Genomic DNA, 20444 nt, shown 5'->3' with positions numbered 1-20444 from the left:
GGTCTGCACCCACATGCGATTGCTGAGCTCATGATAAGGGTATGTTTTGCAAGAACCTGACATCTTTTTGCTTTCAATTTGCCTATGTCACAGTATTTGAGGTGAGCTTCTTATAGGCAATCGTTAGTGTTGCTTCATTTTTTACATCTCTTCTGCCAGTTTCTGAGTTTTAATGATCATATTGTCTAGACTGTTTACACTTAATTATTGATCTACTAGGGCTCAGGTGAGCCATTTAGTCCGTTTTCTGTCTGTATCTTCTGTTTTCATTTCTCCATTTCTGTTTTCTTACTTGCCTGTGGGTTACCTACACATTTTTAGGAGTTCATCTTGATTTATTTATAGTGCCTTTTAGTATATCACTTTACATAGTTTCATTTGTTGTTCAGTATTATAGTATACATACATGATTTATCACAAAACTCTTACCGTGTTTTACTACTTTGAGTTAAGTATTGAAACTTTAATTCTACTCCATTCAGTCCAGTTCAGCCACTCAGTTGTGTCCGAATCTTTGCGACTCCATGAATCGCAGAACACCAGGCCTCCCTGTCCATCACCAACTCCCGGAGTTCACTCAGACTCATGTCCATCGAGTCAGTGATGCCATCCAGCCATCTCATCCTCTGTCGTCCCCTTCTCCTCCTGCCCCCAATCCCTCCCAGCATCAGAGCCTTTTCCAATGAGTCAACTCTTTGCATGAGGTGGCCACAGTACTGGAGTTTCAGCTTCAGCATCAGTCCTTCCAATGAACACCCAGGACTGATCTCCTTTAGGATGGACTGGTTGGATCTCCTTCCAGTCCAAGGGACTCTCAAGAGTCTTCTCCAACACCTTAGTTCAAAAGCATCAATTCTTCAGCACTCAGCTTTCTTCACAGTCCAATTTTCACATCCATACATGACCACAGGAAAAACCATAGCCTTGACTAGATGGACCTTTGTTGGCAAAGTAATGTCTCTGCTTTTGAATATACTATCTAGGTTGGTCATAGCTTTCCTTCCAAGGAGTAAACGTCTTTTAATTTCATGGCTGCAGTCACCATCTGCAGTGATTTTGGAGCCCAAAAAATAAAGTCTGACACTGTTTCCACTGTTTCCCCATCTATTTCCCATGAAGTGATGGGACCAGATGCCATGATCTTTGTTTTCTGAATGTTGAGCTTTAAGCCAACTTTTTCACTCTCCTCTTTCACTTTCATCAAGGGGCTTTTTAGTTCCTCTTCACTTTCTGCCATAAGGGTGGTGTCCTCTGAGTATCTGAGGCTATTGATATTTCTCCTGGCAATCTGGATTCCAGCTTGTGCTTCCTCCACTAGGTCCCTTTAAATATAATGCTGCTGCTTCCTTTGCTTCAATAAGCAAGGATGACTTTAGCATGTGTGAAGGCAGCATATCACATTGACCTTTATTTCACCCATTCTGGCCATCTCTCCTTTCTGAAGACTCAAGACTTCTTCTTTTGTCACTTCCTCTCTGTCTGGAAAGCTTCCTTTAATTGTTCTTTAAAGGTAGGCTTTCTAGCAACAAATCCTCTTAGTTTGCCTTCATATGAGCATGTCCTGATCCCCTTTTCATTTCCAAAGGATATTTCACTGGACGGAGAACTGAAGTGTGTTGTCCAACTTCCTCCTGGTTCCCAAGGTTTCAAATAGGAAGTCTGCCATCCCTGGAGTCTCTATGACCCCGACGTACTGTCATTTCCAGCTGGCTACTTTCGGGACTTTCTGTTTCTCTGCAGTTTCTGAACATTAAATAGAATGGCTCTTGGTGTAGATTTCTTTGGATTTACCTAACTTTGAATTTCTTTAGCTTCTTTAATTTGTAGGTTTGTCTCTTGCTACGTTTGGGGGTTTTCAGCAAACACCTATGCAGCGCGTTCTCTCACGTCTCTCCTTCTGGGAATCCAACAATACAAATTCAGGTCTCCTGTTATTGTCCCACAGGTCCCTGAGGGGCTCTAGTTTATAGTTTACTCTCTTTGTTTTCAGTTTAGGTTAATTCTGTTGACTCTCTCCTCTGTTGGATGGCATCACTGACTCAATGGACGTAAGACTGAGCAACCTCCAGGAGATGGTAAAGGACAGGGAAGCCTGGCATGCTGAAGTCCATGGGGTCACAGAGGGACGCAACTGAGTGACTGAACAACAACTCTCCTCTGTCATTTCCACCCTACTATGGAGCTCATTAAGCCAGTTTTTGTTTGTTTGTTGTTTTTTTTTTTTTTGAGATCTTATTTTTAGTTCCATTATTTCCATGTGGTTCTTCTTTATAACTTCTTCTTTGCTGAGATTTTCAATTTTTTATTTTTATCAAAGGCACTTGTAATTCTTCGTTGAAGCGTTTTCATAATGGCTGCTTTAAAATTCTTGTCTAAACATATTAATATGTGATTCATTTCAGTGTTAGTGTCTGTTGACTATATTTTATCGTTCAACTTGTGGGTTTCCCACTACTTGGTTTGATGAGTGACTTTTGGTTGTATCTTGGATATTTTAGAGATTATATTATGGCAACCTGGATCTTGTTAAATCTATTTTTATCCGGCAGTCCCCATGTTGAGAGGGCCAGGTGAGCGTGTATGTTTAGTTTCTCCAAGCCCTGACGATACCACCCCAGCAAAGGTAGGAGACTGACTCCCACTACCTTGTTTCTTAAGACCTACTCTGCTGGGCATTGGTAACACCAGGTGGAGATCAGGGTGGGGGAAAATTCACACTGCTGAAAGGGGTTGAAGCTCTGCTCCCTCCTTCGTCCAATCAACACCATTCCCACAAAACAAACAAGACACTGTCTCAGCGGCTGCAACTGAAACATCAGCAACGTGCTCACACGCTCAGCCCCACAGACACCACCGCACAGCCTGCCCCACGGGAGTCGGTGGTTGGGAGGGGGGAGCTGCTGTGAGACGTCTGCTTGCACATGAACCTGTTGGAGTCACAGGGAGGAAGAGGCATGTGAAGCTTTTCTGGGTTTGGTTGGAGTAATGTTTTCTATTGTTAGTCATCGTTTGCCACCATTTTCAGGCTAAGGGGAACTGACTTTTCTTGGAAGTTTGTCTTCTGTGCCCACTGGTGGTTCTGGGCTGAGGGTGCTGAAATGTCTGCTCATCCTCCAGGATGTCAGGTAGGCGATGAGGACTCACTGTCACCCCAGGCTCAGTCTCTCTATCCGGCCCCACTGGCTTTCTCTTTCCACCCCTCAGAGTCTTCTTGTAGTTATTTGTCACCAAGTGTCACCCAAGAGGCAAAGTCACTCACTGTCGAGAAGCACGAACTGTGATCAATTAGAAATGCTTCATATGCCTACCGACGTGTGTGTGCGTGTGTGTGTAAATAGGATATTTTATTGATTCTTCCAGAAAAATAACAAATTCTAGTGAGTCTCTCATTTTCAAAAGGTATGAGCAATAGGTATCTTGCCAAAGCATCTTGCTAAAACTTGTATGACTCAAGAGCTCACCGCTGGCTGCCTCTGAGAACACGAGAGTCACACCAGCTCCCACAGAAGAGATGTTCACACTATCATTTACCCAAAGTCACCAGTTTCCAGAGGCCCTCTGGTCTAAACATGTTACATTCATAGAAAGAAAAAACAAAAAACGCTCACAGCCCCTATCAAATAAGTGATGCCATCAGCTCTGTCATGTCAGAACCTGAAGAAATATGCCCAGAAGTGAACAAGAGTCAGAAAGAAAACCAGAGAATTCCAGCAGCCAGTAAACAGGGGCGTGTGGATGGGAAACTGGTCACCGTGGGCAGAGAGGGAACCCCGGGAGGGAGGGCTGTGCTGCTGTCCGTGGTCCTGGAGGCCCTGCCATGGCGGGGGCGGGGGGGGGGGGGTGCTTTGTCTGCTAATCCCACATCCCTCGGGGTCCCGCCCACCAGAATGCAAGACCAGGTGAGGGGAGAGGGGTGGGGAGAAAAGAGTGGGAACAGGGAGGGAGGGTCCTGAGAGGCACACAGAGGGAGGGCCTCTTCTCAAACACCCAGGTGCAAGGTTTATTTCTAGAAAAACTGCCAAGAGTGGCTGTTTGCTTTTCAGTCTCACTCTCAAAAGATAAAAATTTAAAAGGTGGTTCACAGCACAATCTACTAGCCGTGTTAGTGTGAGGTTTCTGGCTTTCTGCCTAAGTCCTGGTCTCTCCTCCTCATACTGCCTCTAACACAGCATCATCCTAAATGAAAAGCCAGGATAACAGCCCAGTGAAGTGAGAGTTGTTCAGTCGTGTCTGACTCTTTGTGACCCTGTGGACTATACAGTCCATGGAATTCTTCAGGCCAGAATACTGGAGTGGGTAGCCTTTCCCTTCTCCAGGTAATCTTCCCATCCCTGGGATCAAACCCAGGTCTCCTGCATTGCAGGTGGATTATTTACCAGGTGAGCCACAAGGGAAGCCCAACACTCCAGTTCAGTTCAGTTCAGTCAATCAGTCGTGTCCGACTATGTGACCCCATGGACTGTAGCACGCAAGGCCTCCCTGTCCATCACCAACCCCCAGAGTTTACTTAAACTCATGTACTTTGAGTCGGTGATGCCATCCAACCATCTCATCCTCTGTCATTTCCTTCTCCTCCTGCCTTCAATCTTTCCCAGCATCAGGATCTTTTCCAATGAGTCAGTTCTTCCCATCAAGTGGCCAAAGTATTGGAGTATCCAAACACCCCAGTGGATGGATCCAAATGGCTGATTGGGTCCCTTTGCCCAATTACTCTTTTCTGCTCAGCTTCAGTTCCTTGAGAGGTGAGCTTTCCTTGTCTGTGTCCTGGAAACAGGTTGCACCCAAGCAGCTCGCTGAACAGAGCACGAGGAGGAGGAGGAGCAGAGAAGACAGTGGAGCCTCACGAACAGCCCACAGCTCGCGCTTCGGACACCGGGCAGATGTACAGATGGAACTGTCGGCAGTGGAAACACAAAGAGAAATACTGCTCTTTCTATTATCCACAGGCTTCCCAGGAGCTGTTTGCCTCGTTGCCATGGCATGGGCGGTGAGATTTCATAACTCTCCCCCTGCCTGCCATGTGCTCCACCAACAATGCGAATTTAATCAGCCCAGACAGTCGGTCGGGTTTTGTCCATGTGAGTGGAATAAAACTTTTCTCACCAGCTAAACCCACAAAGTATCTAAAAGCCATAAATAATCGGTAGCCTCCTAACTTGCACCTGCCCGCTCTGTTTGACCAGGGCTGCGAGGGGCAGGGAACGACCGCAGTTCCCATGCACTGCCTGGCTCTCCCGGTCATGAGGCCCAACGCGTTTGCAGTGGAAAACACCCGTGCTGGGCAGGGACGTATTATTTCTGAGTGGCAGAAATAATTCTGCTCCAAGTGATTCTCTTGGATGGAAAAATCTTCACAAACATCTCTTACACAGGTCTAAGAGAATGACCAAAGGATGGCAAGATGAGAGGAAAACACGTCAGAAAGATCATCTGAAAGGTTGGAGATGGCAAGAGTAAACTTCACTTGCATCATTAGAAATGGAAACAGAACACTGAAATTCCACCCTTTCCTTTATGCTGAAAGATGCCAGTAACACGGTCAGCAAGCCGGTGATGGAGGATCCAGAACTGAGTTTATTCATCACACCTGGAACCGTATGAAAACTTTTGCATCTTTTCAGAAAATAATCTGCCCTATTTTGAAGTGATAACAGTACAATACGATCAAGAAAGACTTCTTCTGAAAAAAGTCACTTTATATGTGCACATCTTTAGGGATGGTACTAGATTTAAATGTACAGTAGTGGATATTTAGATGTGTGTATTTTTATGTCTCTATTCTGTGATATAAGGTTATGAAATTCCTGAAAGCCTGTTAAAAACATATTCACTTTCTGGTCAAGTGCCTCTGAAATTCCTCAGTGTGTTTTTAATGAATCAAAGGGCCAAAAATTATAAGACATAAAAAAAGCTTCTTTGACACAAAACTAGGAGATAGGATTTTAAAGAATTTATCTGCTGATCCATTTTTTCAAAAGAACCAGAATATTTCCATGACAGATTACCAAAAGTGTCTCTACTTTTGAGTGACAAAGCAGAAAGAGAGACAATTTATTCAAGCTATTTCTCAGTTCAGCTCCAATTAAAAAATAGGGCACAAATAATAGGATACTTGAAAAGTGACTTTCTTAGAAGTTAGAAGTTTTAGTCACTCAGTGGTGTTTGTTCCCTGCAACTCCATAGACTGTAGCCTACCAGGGCTTTGTCCATTGAGATTCTCCAGGCAAGAATACTAGAATAGGTTGCCATTTCCTTCTCCAGGGAATCTTCCTAACCCAGGAATCGAACCTCATTCTCCTGCATTGCAGGCAGATTCTTTACTATCTGAGCCACCCAGGAAGCCCCCTTTTTAGGTTCAGTTCAGTTCAGTCGCTCAGTCGTGTCCAACTCTTTGTGACCCCATGAATCGCAGCACGCCATCCCTCCCTGTCTATCACCAACTCCCGGAGTTCACTCAAACTCATGTCTATCGAGTCAGTGATGCCATCCAGCCATCTCATCCTCTGTCTACCCCTTCTCCTCCTGCCCCCAATCCCTCCTAGCATCAGGGTCTTTTCCAATGAGTCAACTCTTCGCATGAGGTGGCCAACGTACTGGAGTTTCAGCTTTAGCATCATTCCTTCCAATGAACACCCAGGACTGATCTCCTTTAGAATGGACTGGTTGGATCTCCTCGCAGTCCAACGGACTCTCAAGAGTCTTCTCCAACACCACAGTTCAAAAGCATCAATTCTTCGGCACTCAGCTGTCTTCACAGTCCAACTTTCACATCCATACATGACCACTGGAAAAATCATAGCCTTGACTAGACAGACCTTTGTTGGCAAAGTAATGTCTCTGCTTTTGAATATGCTATCTAGGTTGCTCATAACTTTTCTTCCGAGGAGTAAGCATCTTTTAATTTCATGGCTGCAGTCACCATCTGCAGTGATTTTGGAGCCTAAAAAAACAAAGTCTGATACTGTTTCCACTGTTTCCCTTTCTATTTCCCATGAAGTGATGGGACCAGATGCCATGATCTTAGTTTTCTGAATGTTGAGGTTTAAGCCAACTTTTTCACTCTCCTCTTTCACTTTCATCAAGAGGCTCTTTAGTTCCTCTTCACTTTCTGCCATAAGGGTGGTGTCCTCTGCATATCTGAGGTTATTGATATTTCTCCCGGCAATCTTGATTCCAGGTTGCACTTCTTCCAGCCCAGCATTTCTCATGATGTACTCTGCATATAAGTTAAACTAGGCCACTAATCCGAAGAGCTCCACTTTGACAAGAAGCAAGTGGCAGCAGAGGGACCTTCTGAAAACTTCAAGCACTTGAAGGAGTGAAAACACGATCAGAAGGTGGGAACCAGACACAGGGGCTCACGCTGCTGTCCTATCCTCTCCCTCATCGCTGCCCCCCCTCCCCAAGCCACGAGCCACACTTTCCACCCATCTCTTCAGACCTTTGATGTGGTTACAACCAGTTCCCCGTGGGAGACATTAACAAAAAAGATCCTCACTTTGAGTTGAGACACTGCCCAGGGAATGCTTGTGAAGTGAGGGAAACCAATAAGCCCCCTGCACAGCTCACCTGGAGCCTGGGCACACTGTGAGATGACTCATGGGTGCCTGACTCCTGCTCAGGCCGGGGCAGGGGTGCTCCAGTCAGGCAGGGTGATGGTCAGCCTCTCTCAAGTCCACAGCAGTTCCATGAAACTAACCCACTGATATAAGCAAAGTGAATTCAGAAGTGGGACCCTGAAAGCACCTCCCAAAAGACACCAAACAATGTTTAGTGACCTTGAACGAACAAGTCTGGGGGAAATACTGAAACTGGACACTTAACATCCAGCACATAGTATGTGGCCACTGTGAGTCTGCTTTCCTGAAGAGTTTTCACACAGGTGAAGAGGAGTCATCTCACCACCACGCTGTCTGTGGTTAATAACAAGGATACTGAAGCTGAAGCTCCAATACTGGGGCCACCCGATGCAAAGAGCCAACTCATTGGAAAAGACCCTGATGCTGGGAAAGACTGAGGGCAGGAGGAGAAGGGCATGACAGAGGATGAGATGGTTGGATGGCATCACCAACTCAGTGGACATGAAACTGAGCAAGCTCTGGGAGACAGTTGAGGACAGAGGAGCCTGGAGTGCTGCAGTCCATGAGCACATGGACAGACACAGTGAGATACAACTTAGCGACTGAACAATAAGAAGGAGGCTGGTGAATCATGTTGCTGGGGCAGAGATACACATATTTATTATCATTTCCATTGAAATGCACCAGCTTCAACTTGTGGATTTTTGTGCAAAAAGAATACAAAGGAAACTGGTCTTTATCTTCCATTTTCACCTTGGCCAAACTCTACACTGAGCAGAAAGTCAGCAAGACTGGAAAGGACCTACCCAGGACTGAGCCCGGGGCTGTGTGGGTCCTGTTCACTTTAACAGGTGTTATTACTTGCCAAGTACAGAGCTGAGACACCAAATGGTTAAATAGCAATGTTCTGGGCCATAATCAAAATGAAAACTGGATCTTTAATCAAAACATCTGAAACCACCTTGACCAGCTCATCGCTGGTGCCTCCACCATCCCCAGGACAGACCCCCTTCAGCTGCCTTAGCAAACAGCCGTCCAGTCTATGCTCTGGCTTTGGTTCTCAGGTCCTACCTACAAGGCACTGCCCTGGATTGGCATGTTGGCTGACCAGCAGCTCTGAGACAGTCAGGAGGGCAGGAGGTGTGGCTCTGCCAGATTGAGGTGGACGTGGAGAAAGGAACTTCCAGAAGTAGTCCCTGCATTTTCTGCTTCCATGTCCTCTGGTCAAGGTGAACTCTGCCAACCCTGTCGTCTGACGGTGCCTCGGGCCGGCCCTGGGCAGCCAGGGCTGCAGGCTTCAAAGGCCCTGGTCCAGGCAGGTCCAGATGTGCCCATACAACAAAGAGATTTCTTTATAGCAAGAGTGTCCCCTGTACAGGCCAAGAGCCCCCCAGGCCCACTGATGACCTGGCTTCCCCTCCGTTGTCATGGGCACCCAGAATGGGTACAACAGAGCCAAGGCCCCCAGTGCCCACACTTCTGGGGAATGTGTCAGTGAAGGCGGGGGGAGATGAGCTCAAGACAGGCCAGCGGAGGCTGAAAAGACCACCGGTGGGAAGCAAATGGCGCCCCACTCCAGTACTCTTGCCTGGCAAATTCCATGGATGGAGGAGCCTGGTAGGTTGCAGTCCATGGGGTCACTAGGAGTCGGACACAACTGAGCGACTTCACTTTCACTTTTCACTTTCATACATTGGAGAAGTAAATGGCAACCCACTCCAGTGTTCTGGCCTGGAGAATCCCAGGGACGGGGGAGCCTGGTGAGCTGCAGTCTATGGGGTCTCACAGAGTCGGACACGACTGAAGCAACTTAACAGCAGCGAAGCAAAGATGCCCATCTCCACACAGCACGTGCCATAGCACGTGATTTAGAGACACGGTTAGCAGTGGGAGGAGGCAGTGAGAGTCTATCCTGAAGAAGCGCGGTCCTGGGTGCACAGGTGCTGCTTCTGAGGCCAGTGTGGTCAGGCGAGCCCGCAGGCCAGTCCTGCCCCAGGGCTCTGCACGACAGACCTCCTGGGGTCTGCAAGAGCGTGGTCAGTGCCCAGCTTCTCCCCAGGGACGGCAGACTGCCTGGGATGGCCCCGGGGCAGCCTGGGGTTGCAGGACACACCCATGGGCGGCACCCTGGCCTACTTGTGCTTTGTCCTAGCACTCAGCAGAAATGCCCCAGGCACTGGCGTCCCCCTGCAGAGACGCGCCAGGGAGTGAAAGAGCCGCAGCTTCTTCTACACGCGGACCATAATTAAGGGGAAGGGGAAATACCCTCTGCAACTAGGCACTGGTCACAGAGCAAGGGTGTTCCCTGTAGAGCAAGGGTGTTCCCTGTGCAGCAAGGGTGTCCCTTGAGAGCAAGAGTGTTCCCTGTAGAGCAAGGGTGTTCCCTGTAGAGCAAGGGTGTTCCCTGTACATAAAGGCTGTTCCCTGTACAGCAAGGGTGTTCCCTGTACAGCAAGGGTGTTCCCTGTACAGCAAGGGTGTTCCCTGAAGAGCAGGGATGTCCCTGTGCAGCAAGCATGCTCCCTGTACCACAAGGAAGCTTCCAGGAGCAGAGCTCTGCATTGCCAGTGCCTGGATGTCAGCTGCTGAGGGTCTTCTGCATGAGCTCTTTTCTCTGGGGTTCCTGACATGGTTAATCTCTGCTTTAGTTGCTAGGGCTACAGTAGCAGACTATTACACGCGGTGACTTTTATTCTCTCCCAGTTCGGAGGCCAGAGCCTCGTCCGCGTGCTGGTGGGGCGGCCTCCTGTCCGCGCCCTCTGCCCTCCGCTGCTCCACTGCCTGTGGGACGCCGCCCCCGGTCCCAGCCCTCCAGGTCCTGCAGCGGGGGTGTCTGTGTGCTGTCTCTTCCCGCATCTCTGTCTCTAGGTGCAAGTATCTCTTTTCGGTCAGGACACAGTCATGCCGGACTAGGGCCCGTCCTCTGCAAACACCCCATTTCCAGACAAGGTCATGTTCACAGGTCCTGGGTCTTACGACTTCAACACATGCGTTTAGGGGGACACCGCCACAGCTGGAGGACGAAAGACCCTGATCTCAGAGGAGAGTCACGTGCGAGGGATTTCCACTCCAGATACACTCAGAGGGGAGGTGTTGAAGGGTCCCCAGGTCTAGGGGGGCATCCTGTCTGCCTTTGAGGCGCCAGCACTTGGAGGGGCTGCAGACCCCCACCACGAGCCAGTCCACTGGCCCCACAGCAGCTTCGTGACCACCGCCTGGAGGCAGCAGAGCACCCAGAGGAACACTGAGACACCCCCAACCAGCCTGATGCTCTGAGGGCTGCAACAGGGTGGGTCACAGACGCAGGAAGGCGGCGTTCCCTTCCCGACACTGCTCTGCTATTTACCGCATTCCAGTGTAAAAAGTCAGAAGAACCTGTGAATAAAGAAAGGGACCTTCCCTGGGGAGCTGCTCCTCTTTCACTCCTTTTCCCCTACCTGCTCCTCCAGATTTCATGATACCTGACCCTTTCATCACCAGCGTGGGTTCAGGGGAGCTCTGCAGCCTTGACCTTTCATCACCAGCGTGGGTTCAGGGGAACTCTGCAGCCTTGAGCGGCACAGAGCAGGTGGGGACGCGGCTCCTGAGGGCCAGAGCAGCGGCCGGCAGTCAGCTCTGCCCAAGGCCATCACAGGTCCCCAAGGCCCCCACAGGGTCCCATGGGCGCCAGATGGGTACCACCACTCCCTGCAGGAGACCCTGAACAACAGAGGGGACGGGATGCAGGGCCGCCTATGTGCGCTCCAAACGAGCCCAGCTCCTGCGAACTACGAGGTGCCATTCAGAAGCCGCCTCGGAACCTCAGCGCAGCCCTGGAGAAAGCAATCTGGGGCTGCCGCGGGTCCAGCCCCTGAAACGCGAGGCCTCCCTTCTCGCCCACTTGGCGCAGCCCCGGGCCAGCCAGGAAGACTCACCAGCCTCAGCCAGGGCCTGTGCCCGTATTAGCAATTCACTGTCAACCGGTAGAGAGTTTGCCAAAGAATAATAGATGCTTTACATTTTATGCATAACTAGTTCTGAGACCAGGGCTATAAAAGTTTTCTATTAACATGTAAGCACTAAGACAAGTTTTTTTTTTAACTTGATAAATATACATAACTCCTTTACAATGGGGCTCTTGTATTGCTAATGGGGACCCTTAATGGAGAGTTATATTTCCAGGATTATATCTTTATTCAGTTGCAAATGATTTTTGAGGGGGGGGAGTTTTAATACTCTGCTCCCTCTATGAATAATAGTATCATTTGAATGCAGGGGACACCTGGTCCCGCGAGGAGGACAGTGGGGGCCCTACACGGACCTGGCAGGGCTGCCAACTCTGCGTTTTCCCAGCCTCCCCTATCCGCTCCATTCAGCATCTAATTTCATTCTCCCTCAGCAAAATGCTAGACACTTGTAACTTTATTCTCCCTCTGCAAAAACTTGCTCTCTTGTAAGGAAAAAATGCTGGAAAAAAAATTTTCTCTTATCAATCTCTTCTTATATGGAGTCTCGTAATTTGAAGGCTGGCTAAAGTTTCAGGAAAAACCTTCCAATTAAATACTGTAAAAAGATAAAATAACAGTGGCCTTGCCGCTGCCCACTGGCTTTATTGAAGCGCTCTTTTGTTGATTTATTGTACATTAGCCACTGAGCCGTGCAAAGAACATTACGTTTCAGAAAGAGCTATTCGTATGCGGCCTGCATCCACTCCAAAAACAATCAGGCCTGTATTGCGTTTTGCAAATTTATACCAGGATGTTGGTTTAGAGTGTTTCCCTGAAAAGTTTTTCAAGTAAGTGTCTGCTTTCATGGGGGAGAGTGATTGAGGCACACAAACAAACCTTTGTTTCAAAACTCACAGATGTATGGCCGGGGCTGGGCTTTGTTTTCTCTTTAAGAAGTATTCTCAGATTTTTGTTTTGAGCACAACACAGGATTGTACCAAAAAAAATCAGCTTGAGGATGAATGTCTTGTATAATCTTTGGCTTTCCCAGATTTTCCCAGGGTTAATTTTTCTACTCCAAACTTTGCCTGTTGGGTTGGTTCGGGTGAGTTTTGGGGTTTGTTTGTTTGTTTTTTAAATTCGGGCCCACAGTGAAAAGGAATCTGGCTGCCTCAACCCCTAATGGCTTCAGGAAACTTCATGTCAACGCTACTGGGGGTCAGCAAGCTCCATCAGTGGCCACCAGTTGGGGTCCCGGTCTGCCTCTCGCTCGCCTGCATGAGGACCCCCGTCCAGGACACCCATGAGCCCCAGGCCAGGATGTTCTGGGGGCAGCACCAGGGTTGGAAGGGGGGCAGGGGCAAACTGTTTATACTCCAAGCCAGGCATCCTTGGGAGCGTGAAAACAATTCCTCCTCCCCAAGAGATGAGGTGTCTTTGCATTCCACGTGGTCACAGGTTCAACTAAAACACACTTGGGCACAGACATGTGAAGAGTGAGCAGTTAGGAGAAGAGTCTCGTGAGGGCAAAGCCAGGAAGTGGGAGAGGCCCACCCGTGGCCCGGTGCCCAAGGTCATCCGCGGAGCAGGGAGCTGTCTGGTGGCTGGGCGCTGGCACCGGCGGCAGCCTCCCCAGCGGCCAAGGCTCAAGTCTGCACCCAGAGACCGGTCGGACATCCGTCCCCGCACAGGTCGGGGCAGCAGGACAAGCCTGCGAAGGAGCAAGGCTCTTGTTCAACCACAGCGCCCCGGAGCCTGCAGCCCACATGGGAGCCTCACTTGGAGAGGCCGTGGAGCCCCGCCAGCGCCCACCTGGAATGTGGTGGCCTCCCGCGGTCTCAGCGTGGCTGGGGGGCTGTTGCGGGTGAAAGGCAGATGCCAGACACCCGGTGAGGGCGTGAGTGTAGGCGCGACTGGCTGAGCGGAGTCACAGCTGAGTTGAGGTTGGTCATTGTCCAGTTTCGTTACAAATTAGTGACCGCTGATCATGCCCTTTTCATACTCATGTTTTATTTAGTTATTTTTATTTTCTCCGACTCTCAGAGCAGCCCTGCAAGTCTCATCTTGAACATGAGGAAGTTAGGGAGTTGAGACTCAAGGGCACTTAAATAATCTGCCCAAGGTGTTCCAGTTGGTATTCAAGTCCAGGTTCTTCCAGGTGCAAAGTCAACTCCTGTCCACAGTGTGAACTCCTCTGAGCTTCCCAAGCCAAGGTAGGTGCGGAGACATTCTCATTCCTCAGATGAAGGATATGTTGGCTCATTTGTGGATGCTCTTCCTTTACTTCACCCCATCCCCCCAAAAAATTTGGCTCCACTCTCACCGGAGCTGGCTAATTCTGGCGTGCCATCAGCCCGAGCCTCTGCCTTCGTCGTTTAAAGACCACGCCCGAGTCAGGCTGTGCCAAATGGTGCTGTAGTGTGAACAGTCACTACCACTTCGTGATCCCAAGACTTCATCTCCCTCAAGTAGCAGAAACGTCCTGCTCTCCCGGGATGTTCAAATCACATCTAGAAGTGGGGTGTTGGGTTAGTCTCTCAGGGGAAGAGACGCAGATGGGCAGATGAGACGGGGAACCAGCAGGTGCAAGGTGGACTACCAGGTAAATGCCCCGGGGGTGAGCCTGGGGCCCGCAAGAGGACAGAGGCCACGGCATGCAGTTGCTCCAAAGGAGAATGTTCCTGCATCTCAGGTGTGGAGCTGCCAACGCCCCCCTCCCCACCTCCAGCTTCCCCAAAAGCAGTGCTCTGAGCTCACTGATGGCAATGCGGTGAGATCCGTGAGTCTGAGAGGAAACGCCTGAAATTATGAACGGAACCTCGCAACAGTCAAGGGCCTCAGGAAACCTTTGCAAAGTTAAAGGAAGTTCCCCTCACCAGGTAAGGGGCTCATTCAGAAGTCTTGTGTGGCACTTACATTCCAGAATCCCCTTCAGGACCGACGGACCCGCGTGCAGAAGCCTTGTCACGCCACCTGCCCTTCAAGTCCTGCCAGGTTCACTGGGACACCTGCCCGCCTGATCGTCAGTCACTGACAGTTTGGGGCCTGGCGCACAAAGCATCCATCATCACTTAAAGCATTTATTGTCTCAGATCTGAGACTCGTGGCTTACTTTCTTTCTCTTCAGGAAACTCACATTCTTTGTGGCATGTTTAAAAAAAAAAAAAAAACAGATTTTGTACTGCTGCATTTTGTAGTATGGGGCTTGAGGGTTTTGTTTTCAAAACCCCAAATCTCACCACCACTTCAGAGTCTCAGAAACCCCAGGACACTCCCAACATCTTCTGAGAATAAGAAAGACACAAGGCAACCCAAGACGGCGGAGGCATGAGGGAACGCAAGTCTGACCCCTCCCTCAAGTTCACACTCAAGAATTCTGGCGTTGCCCTTGGGAGATACCGTGCCAGACATAATTTTCTAAGCTAACTGGTACTATTTCCAACACAAAAGCAAGGCGTTTCTTATTAACTGAAAGTCAGTTTTCCAGCCACAAGCCATGTGATGAAAACCTCTTTTGAGCCCAGGTAAGAGTTGGGGCAGATATCTGGGAGCACCGAAACCCATAATTGCTCTCTTATTTGTCCTTTTCAAGGAGGAAGCCAGGACCCATTCTCGATCATCACTCAGCACCTTTGCTGACCGCTGCCCCAGAGCCAAGCAGCACACAGAACATGCTGGCTGGCAGCCCCGGTCACACTGGCCGGCCCTGCTGCCAGGGGGGCCCTCGAGACAGCCACACTCATCCACCCCTCCCTCACGCCAAATCCCTCCCCTTGAAGGTCCAGTCCCGGTTTGCACCCCCTCCTCCTTCCCAAGCCAACACCTCGCCAGCCTCGCCGGCCAATCGTGGAGCACAGACAGGGCAGAGGATGCCACAAGCCGCAGGCGAGCCCCGCGCCTTGTCCCTGGCCCCACAGACCTGGGCTCCAAGCCAGCAGGAGTGATGCGGCCCACTGGTCAGCTCGGCCTGTCCTTCTCAGCCCCACTGGGCTACAGGCGAGCCCCGCGCCTTGTCCCTGGCCCCGCAGACCTGGGCTCCAAGCCAGCAGGAGTGATGCAGCCCGCCGGTCAGCTCTGCCTGTCCTTCTCAGCCCCACTGGGCTCTCACCACACCATCCAGCACCACAGCAGCAACCACTGAGAAAGCAGACGCCCCAGTCCCCGTGCGTGAATGCCCTGTGCGTGGTCCTGACGCCACTTCCAGCCGGTTCTGCCCGGGGTCACACTCCCAGGGGCCGGCTTTCTCTCCGACAGCTGCTCTGGTCGGACAGTCAACGCAGCACAGCCATCTGCCCAGAGCCAGGACAAGGACAGCATCGCACAGGGACCCTGTGGCCTTGTGGGGTCCCCTGTGCTGGGTGATGGATGGCTGGTGGGCGCCCTGCCAAGCGGTGTGCTTCCAGACTGGAGAGCGTCGTGCGAGGCTGTCAGCATCCTACCCTGAATTACTGGTTTCTGCCCTGATGCCTGTGTTTTAGCCAACATGAATCTTGGAAAATTATTTTTATTCAGGTGACATCTGTAATAAAGAGCCCATCAATACATATTTTCTGCCTGAGAAATGTGCTCAGTCCACTCACCAGAACACGAAAACCAGGCTTGGTGATGCTGGCCTGGAAGGTTGAGGAGAGGGAGCGTTGTGGAATACGGAAGCGGCCCGTTTCTCGCCCACAATCCACGCCCAGGGCTCCTGGACCAGAGCCTGCGCGGCTCTGTAGGGGGTGGCCAGCCACGGTTCCAGGTTCACCGAGGAAGTGGTCCTTGGACCCCACAGTGAACCCCATCAGGTTGTCATCCTTGACCACCTGTCCCGGGAGTGAGGTCCCAGCAGCAGGAGGTGCGGCCAGGTCAGTCTGTGCTCCAGGGGAAGACCAGGGGACTCCCAAGGGCCCTCCAAGCCCAGTGACTCAGTTCTGGAAAGAAGCAGAGGGTGGGGGTGGTCCGTCTCACTCCAAGGACCACTGCGCCTCAGCACCCTTCACCTCCCGGCCCACCTGCTCCCCTGCTGGCTCGGGGGCCCCCAGACAACCTAACCCCCTGCCTGGAACCTCCCAGAGCCCCGTGGACCACCACTCCCGACCCCCATGCCGCCGCCCCCCAGCCAGCCACCCGTGTCTCTCCTGTTCGTCGCCACAGTCCTGTCGCGGGTTCCCTGGTCTGATCGCTCACAGCCTCTCCTCCCTGCGGGAAAACGAGCTCCAAGAAGGTCAGACACACTGTGTTCACGGCGGAATCCTCCACATCCAGGACCGGGGCCCTCAGAGGAGCTCAGCGAGCCTCTGTCTGGAGGATAGTTTTAGCACCACACAATTGTCAAGATGAATGTACACCGGGGCGAGCGGCGGAGAATGGGGGAGTCGGAGGTCTCGCGGGTGTGGCCCCGCAGAAGCCAGCGTGGAGCTGGGTTATAGAGCAAAGCTCGTGAGAAGAGCATGCTGCTTGCAGGCCCCACGGCAAAGGCCGTTCTCCTCCGCCACCGGTGCAGTGATAGGAACTCATGGTAGGCAGCGGTGAGGTAAATACATGTGCCACAAATTCTAAAGTTAATATCAAAATAAACAAAAAGAAAGTTATAGGTAATTAGCTAAAAGGGAGAGAAATTTATTAAAAATTACCTGTGATCCAAAGGAACTGAGAAAGAAAGGGGACAAGAGCCAACGAGAGCTGGGCATTGAATTACACACAGACCAAGTCCTGCGCCATGTGGATCGCATCTCTGATGAGAGGGTTAGTCTCTCAGTTGCGTCTGACTCTCTGCAACCCCGTGGACTGTAGCCCACTAGGCTCCTCTGTCCACTGAACTCAACAGGCAAGAATGCTGGAGTGGGCAGCCATTGCCTTCTCCAGGGGATCTTCCCCACCCAGGGAGTGAACCCAGGTCTCTTGCATTGCAGGCAGACTCTTTACCTTCTGAGCCACCAGGGAAGCCCACATCTCTGAGGCTGTTCTTAAAAAAAAAAAAAGGAGTGGGATGAAAAGTGGTGACTGGTCTCAGGACACATGCTCTGGGTCAGGGGGAAAAATGTATGCTCTGGTCTCTCCCACCAGAGGGAAGGAAAGGAAGCCTCAGGTCGGGTGGGTGGAGCGCTTGTGACCGGCCGGCCCAGGCCCCGCTGGGGTGGAGGTTGTCGAGGAGAGAGCCCGCAGGGTCCCCCTTCCTGTAGTTGCACTGTGGGCAGAAGTCACACTCGAGCCTGAACAGCACAGGTCTGCTCACATAGATTTTTTTCAATATTGTTGTTGTTCAGTGGCTAAGGCTTGTCTGACTCTTTGTGACCCCATGGACCGCAGCATTCCAGGCTTCCCTGTCCTTCATCATCTCCTGGAATTTGCTCAAATTCATGTCCATTGAGTTGGTGATGCCATCCAACCATCTCATCCTCTGTTACTTCCTGCCCTCAATCTTTCCTAGCATCAGGGTCTTCTCCAGTGCATCAGCACCAGGTGGCCTGATACTATGTTTTCTCAAAATAGTGACTGTTTTACCCTTTATGGATCTTTAAACTAACCAAGTGTAGGGAAACGCTTGTGTTTGGTTAGAGACCATGACAGGAAGGATCAGAAGAGGAGGGTGGGCCCTGCATCCCCTGGGGCTGCTTCAGCTCCTGCCCCGGCGAGTCCTTCACTGTTTTGGAGGCAGAGAGAGCAGTAAGTGAATTTTCTACAATGTAGGGGCAGCACCCAAACCCCTGCATTGTTCAAGAGCCAACTATCTTTTGCTCTACTTTTTATATATCAAAAAAGTGATTTTTCCCATTTTCAACAACCTCTTAGTACCTGGCTTGTACCATTCCGTGCTTCTAAAACGTGGTCTTTGGAGAAATGTCTATTTAGTTCTTTGGCCCATTTTTTGATTGGGTCATTTATTTTTCTGGAATTGAGCTGCATAAGCTGCTTGTATATTTTTGAGATTAGTTGTTTGTCAGTTGCTTCATTTCCTATTATTTTCTCCCATTCAGAAGGCTGTCTTTTCACCTTGCTTATATTTTCCTTTGTTGTGCAGAAGCTTTTAATTTTAATTAGATCCCATTTGTTTATTTTTGCTTTTATTTCCAGAATTCTGGGAGGTGGATCATAGAGGATCCTGCTGTGATTTATGTCGGAGAGTGTTTTGCCTATGTTCTCCTCTAGGAGTTTTATAGTTTCTGGTCTTACATTTAGATCTTTAATCCATTTTGAGTTAATTTTTGTGTGCGGTGTTAGAAAGTGATCTAGTTTCATTCTTTTACAAGTGGTTAACCAGTTTTCCCAGCACCACTTGTTGAAGAGATTGTCTTTACTCCATTGTATATTCTTGCCTCCTTTGTCAAAGATAAGGTGTCCATATGTGTGTGGATTTATCTCTGGGCTTTCTATTTTGTTCCATTGATCTATATTTCTGTCTTTGTGCCAGTACCATACTGTTTTGATGACTGTGGCTTTGTAGTAGAGCTTGAAGTCAGGCAAGTTGATTCCTCCAGTTCCATTCTTCTTTCTCAAGATTGCTTTGGCAATTCGAGGTTTTTTGTATTTCCATACAAATCTTGAAATTATTTGTTCTAGTTCTGTGAAAAATATGGCTGGTAGCTTGATAGGGATTGCATTGAATCTGTAGATTGCTTTGGGTAGTATACTCATTTTCACTATATTGATTCTTTCTCCAAAGAAGACATACGGATGGCTAACAAACACATGAAAAGATGCTCAACATCACTCATTATTAGAGAAATGCAAATCAAAACCACAATGAGGTACCACTTCACACCAGTCAGAATGGCCGTGATCCAAAAATCTGCAAGCAATAAATGCTGGAGAGGGTGTGCAGAAAAGGGAACCCTCCTACACTGTTGGTGGGAATGCAAACTAGTACAGCCACTATGGAGAACAGTGTGGAGATTCCTTAAAAAATTGCAAACAGCATGGCCTTATGACCCAGCAATCCCACTGCTGGGCATACACACCGAGGAAACCAGAATTGAAAGAGACACATGTACCCCAATGTTCATCGCAGCACTGTTTATAATAGCCAGGACATGGAAACAACCTAGATGTCCATCAGCAGATGAATGGATAAGAAAGCTGTGGTACATATACACGATGGAGTATTACTCAGCCATTAAAAAGAATTCATTTGAATCAGTTCTGATGAGATGGATGAAACTGGAGCCAATTATACAGAGTGAAGTAAGCCAGAAAGAAAAACACCAATACAGTATACTAATACATATATATGGAATTTAGAAAGATGGCAATGACGACCCTGTATGCAAGACAGCAAAAAAAGACACAGATGTGTATAACGGACTTTTGGACTCAGAGGGAGAGGGAGAGGGTGGGATGATTTGGGAGAATGGCATTCTAACATGTATACTATCATGTAAGAATCGAACTGCCAGTCTATGTCTGACGCAGGATACAGCATGCTTGGGGCTGGTACATGGGGATGATCCAGAGAGATATTATGGGGAGGGAGGTGGGAGGGAGGTTCATGTTTGGGAACGCATGTAAGAATTAAAGATTTTAAAATTAAAAAAATAAAAAAATTTAAAAATAAAATAAAATATGGTCTTTGCTAACATTTAATGGGCATGGCTCCTGCATCTCCCCCGCTGAGGATGCAGCCAAGATAAGAACAGGAAAGCTCCCCACCTGTGAGTCTTCGCAGGTGATGTTTGATCCGATCAGTTCCAGCCTCACAGCAATGCCCCCCATGTGCTGTGCAGGCCCCAGCCCTGGATTATCACACTCTCTGCTGGTGCACACGCAAGAGCAGAACTTCAGTGTGTCCAGCACCCAGGCAGGCGACCCCCAGGAAGGGGAAGCCGAGCGTGGGCACCCCCTCCTCTCACGGTGGGGACTCCACCCTCCCCACACCCTCTTTCTCCACCTAGACTAATTCTTTCTTGGGCTGCCTTTGAGCTCCACTAGCCCACGGAACGGAGAAGGCAATGGCACCCCA

This window comes from Ovis canadensis, chromosome 23 (assembly GCF_042477335.2).
Source record: "Ovis canadensis isolate MfBH-ARS-UI-01 breed Bighorn chromosome 23, ARS-UI_OviCan_v2, whole genome shotgun sequence".
Classification (NCBI taxonomy): Eukaryota; Metazoa; Chordata; class Mammalia; order Artiodactyla; family Bovidae; genus Ovis; species Ovis canadensis.
This window is presented reverse-complemented; position numbering follows the sequence as displayed.